General features: G+C 41.0%; 1 pseudogene; it reads right to left on the reverse strand.

The window, feature by feature from the left end:
* Positions 1–782: 782 nt before the first annotated feature.
* Positions 783–2,421, reverse strand: LOC101591487 (annotated as a pseudogene).
* Positions 2,422–5,217: the final 2,796 nt, after the last annotated feature.

Below are 5,217 nucleotides of genomic sequence, written 5' to 3' on the forward strand. Positions count from 1 at the left end.
TGTAAGTAGGATCACAAGTCTGCATCTTGTACAGCAATTAACCACTAGGAAGAATGTATGCAGTGTATTATTTGATGAAACTGTACTTTCGATTTGATTTGAAACTGTCTCATTGCTATATGTTTATCAATAAAACTTTGAAAAGAAAAAAAAAAGAAAGTATAGAGCTCACTCTAGAGACTAAAGATAAGCTCCACAGAATTTCAGAAGTTAGGAAGTTTTCATCTTCTAGAGCCACAATGAAATCAGAACTCAGAAGAGTAAATGTCAAATACCAAGCCCCGGAAAGAGTAGAAGACATAAAGTCTCAATGTTTCTACTCACTTGCCAGAGTTCAGCATATTTTCAGTTATTCATGGTAATATTATATGAATTTTGCTTGTTACAGTCTCTTTTTGAAGACAACAATGTGCAATGTACTAATCATTGAAACTGTCCTACTAATCAGTTTTGAAACTGTCTCATTGCTATTTGTTTCTCAATAAAATTGATAAAAAAGAAAAAAAAATGTAATACATCTGATAAAAAGAATGCATGATAAAAAATCATATGATTATCTAAATAAATATGGGCAATACATACATATGTTCAGATAAAGCCCTAGACAAATCAAGTATAGAAGAATCATACTTCAACATGATTAAGGTTTCATATGACGAACCTACAAACCAACATGATACAGATGCAGAAAAGATGAACACATTTCCTCTAAAATGAGCAATAAGAACAGAGAATCCACTTTCTTTTTGTTTCATGCTCTATTATCTTTAATTAAACAGAGACCTCTTTATCATGTCATTAGAGACCATTTCACCCACTGCTCTGCTTGGCTTCCAGCCTCTTATCTCTCTCTTCAGCAATGGTGAGGCGGATTCCTTTTCCTCGTGGAAGGGAAATCCACGGCTTGCTGCCTTTGTCAATGACAAAGATGCTGGAGAGCTGGGTGGCAAAGCTGTTGCTGTTGGCATCTTTCACATGAACCACATGAAAAGAGCCAGGGTTCTTCTCTCTGTTGGTGATCACTCCAATTCTTCCCAAGTTAGCACCTTTGGTCACCATACACAGGTCACCAGTGTCAAACCTGATGAAATCGGTGATCTTGCCAGATGACAGATCAATCTGGATGGTATCATTGACCTTGATGAGGGGGTCAGGGTAGCGAATGGTGCGAGCATCATGGGTGACCAGGTGAGGGATCCCTTTTGTGCCCACAAAGATCTTCCTCACTTTGCACAACTTGTACTTGCCTTCCTCAGGTATAATCTGATGAACAGCAAAGCAACCCTTGGTGTCGCAGATCATACGGAAATGCTCTCCTGTCTTGTTAATGTTGATGACATCCATAAAGCCAACAGGATAGGTTACATCAGTTCAGACTTTGCCGTAGATCTTTTTTTTTTTTCAAAGTTTTATTGACAAACAGATAGCAATGAGACAGTTTCAAATCATATCAGAAGGACAGTTTCAACAAATAATACACTGCATATATTCTTAGTGGTTAATTGCTGTACAAGATGCGGACTTGTGATCCTATTTACAAACACCATTAGAACAAATCATTCTATTCATTAAGAGAATGCAACTATATATCTATCCCAACCTCTTTGAATACACAGATACAAAATGGACATTCATCGGTATACCCCATTTTTCCTAAGTTCCGTTATTGAATATTATAGGTGTGTAAACTCAGCAAAATATTCTAAAAGAGTCCAGTAGCCTATAATAGCATTGGGTCTTATATTTAACTGGCCATGTCAGAAATTATTGACCTGAGTCCCCCACAGCTCAACATAACAGCATGGCTTTATTTCCTATATTTTGTCTTCATACTTTTCTACTGGATGGTTAAGACCAAGGTAAAGCAGGACCTATGCAACAAGAGTTGTAGCTTTTTGGTCTGAGAAGGTCAGTGAAATGCCCTCAGGATTTGTCCTGAGATCCTGTACCTCAGATTGTAGAACCTTCATCAGTGCAGCCATGTGGATGACTCACGGCCAATGTGCTCTCTGTGAAAGCCTGAGAGAGTGTCTTCTCCCCATGTGACTCTCCTTAGGCACACTCTATGTCATCGATCACTTTCCTCTTTGGCCCCATAATCTTCTTGATCAGAAAATTTGGGACACTACCGAGCTACATGACATTACAGTACAAGTTCTCATATGTCCTGAGTCTTAATTGACCTTAGAAGATTAGTTTGCCGTAGATCTTAATGAAGCGCTGCGTGCAAATCTTCTGTACTTTATCTCCTGTCAGAGTATACTTGAGTCTGTTGCGTGGGAAGATGATGAGAGGCAGACATTCTCTCAGCTTATGAGGACCGGTAGATGGACGAGGAGCAAACACACCAGTCAATTTATCCAGCATCCAGTGCTTTGGAGCTGCTACTCACTTCAGATGCTTCTTGGGACCATGAACCATAGCTGAGCTCTAGCCAACTTCACCATCCTCACTTCTAGCAGTGTGGTTCCTAGCATGGCACCCAGGCTCCTCCACTTCACTGAGAATCCACTTTCACTCCTCTTATTCAGTATTATTTCTTTCTCTTGCCTGATTGCTCTGGCTAAAATTTCTAGTATTATAAAATTATATCTATTAATGTTTTATTTATACATATTATATTCTCATAGAACTGGGGAAGGGAAAAGTCCCACTCAAGTGAGATAATATCTTCTGCAAAATCTAATTAGGAGTCACCAAGTTATGGTTATTTCTTAATTCTTGAGAATTTGAACATCATCACTGTCCAGGTAATTGTTCCTGTTCTAGTTCTGGTATCTTCTGCCTCTTCGAAATGCCTGACTACCATGATGCATAACTGGGTACAACGATGCACACTGTATAAACCAATCCCCAACTGACAAACTATTCTGCTTTGGTACTTCCTGCTTGCTTATCTTATGTAAGCCCTAGACCACCAGCAATCAGGCCTGATGGTATTCTTTTTTTTTTTTCATTCTTATTCTTTTATTTATCTATTTGATACAGGGTCTTGCTATGCAGGTTGGACTCGCAGTGGTCCTGTTGTCTCAGCCTCCCCAGGGCTGAGATTACAGGAGTGCACCACCACATCCAGTTTTGGTGGCCTGGAGGGCATGTCCAGGGAGGTGCCAGCATGGTACGTGGTGCCAGGGATCAACCACAGTCCTTCTGCTTGCCATGCAGGTGCTTAGACCCCAAGCTACCTCCCCCACCCCTACAATCTTATTTTTTTTTTATTTTTATTTTTTTTTTAGGGAAGGGTCTACAGGGTGTTCAGGGTCTCACTACTAGATCGGACTCAGAGTGATCCACCTGTTTACAGCCTCCCAAGAGCTGAGATTACAGGTGCGTGCCACCATGCCCCGTCTCAATTGTCATCTCAGCGCGGGGCGGGGGGGGGGGGCTGATGGTATTCTACAAACAATCCTGATCAGTGACTGTGTATATAAATAAATCTGCCTCCAAATTCTGAGTATTGTTTTGGTGTTTCTGCTTGTTGCTACAGTGCAGTAAAATTCATTAACATATATGCTTAAAATGAGTGTTGATGGCCAGGCATGGTGGCGCACTCCTGTAATCCCAGCACTCAGGAGGCAGGAGGATTGTTGCAAGTCCAAGACCAGCTTGGGATACAAAGTAAGCTCAAGGCCAACCTGAACTGCATATGAGACCTTGTCTCAAAAAGAAAAAGAAAAAAGAATAAGTGTACATAAATTAGACCTTAATATTTTAGTCACTCTCACTGATAGGACACAATCACTAATACCCACAATTTAAAGGTAAAGAGTTTTATTTTTTATTTTTATTTTTTAAAAATGCATTTAGCACAGGGTTTCACTACACAGATCAAAGTCATAGTGATCCTCCTGTTTTCAGCCTCCCAAGCACTGGGATTACAGGTGCATGCCACCACACCAGTCTCAATCTCTTTAGTGTGCCCTGGGGGTGGGGCCGGCACAGCACACCAGGGATGGAACCCGGGCCACTGTGCTCTGCCTAAGCAGGTGCTTTAGTCTACTGAGCTATCTGGCCAGCCTGAGAGGTTTATTTTGGCACAGGGTTTCTAGTCCTTCGTTGGCCAGCAGCAAGGCAAGAAGGCCTGGTGGGGGAAACTAAAACTAGAGGTTCCATTTGACCAAGCTCCCTGGAAAGTGCAAGCGCCTGAGTTCAATCCCCAGTTCCACCAAAAACAACAAAATAAAACAAAACATTTGACCAAGCTCTTCTTTGTATTTTCCTGAAAGTATTAAAAGCATCATGCCACCATGATATATGCACACCCATGTGTAGGCAGCACAGTACAGGGACAGCTTTCCTATGATGAATGTTATCATTACATGTACCTACATGGTACCCACAAAAAATTAAAGATCAGGAAATAAAGTATTTAGAAGCAAAAAACAGAATATCTAGTAACTAGTGAATAGACCTTTTCAAGATTACATAAATTGTTTACAACATTTGAAGTATACAAGGCTATAAGGCAAGTCCTAACAAATAGCAAATTATTCATGGCTACAAGCATTTAATGGGCAAATAAATTGAGCAGGCACTTATTCAAAGGAAGTGGCCAATCTTTAGTCATTAGAGAAATGCAAATGTAGTCCAAACTATGCTGAGATTCCATCCTACCCTAATCTGAAAGACTATCACCAGGAATTAAAAAAGAAACTGTCAGAACAAATGCAAGGGAAAAGGAATCTTTCTATACTGCCAGTAGTCGTATAAATTAGTACAACCATTATGAAAATTAGTATGGAAGTTCCTCAAAAACGAAAAATAGAGCTCCCATTGGAAGGAGCTACACCACTCCTTGGTACATAGTCAAAGGAATGAAAGGTCAGAATCCTCCTGGGCAACTGCATATCCATTATTGTGGTAAATCCACAATACTTAAACTCTGTAGATAAATGGATAGAGAAAATGTGGTATATGGACTATTATTCAGTTATAAAGGAGACAACCCAGGGCCGTGGGATCCTGAATAGACCCAGAGCCCAGGCCCTGTGATTGAGTGAGATGACCTGGGGCCCGCAGATCCCCATTGGACCCAGAGTGCAGGCCCAGCGGGAAACCCTTCAGCAGAATTCCCTGCAAAGAGGCTAGAGGCAAGACCCACCCAGCTGTTTTAGCAGCAGAACATCTTGCCAGAGTGACACAAAGGGTTCAACTCTAATGCCTGCAGCAGAAAGAAGTGGAACACAGCAGCCAGATCCAAACAACACCCACCTGGAG

The sequence above is a fragment of the Octodon degus genome, unplaced genomic scaffold (genome assembly GCF_000260255.1).
Source record: "Octodon degus isolate 3935 unplaced genomic scaffold, OctDeg1.0 scaffold00031, whole genome shotgun sequence".
Lineage (NCBI taxonomy): Eukaryota > Metazoa > Chordata > Mammalia > Rodentia > Octodontidae > Octodon > Octodon degus.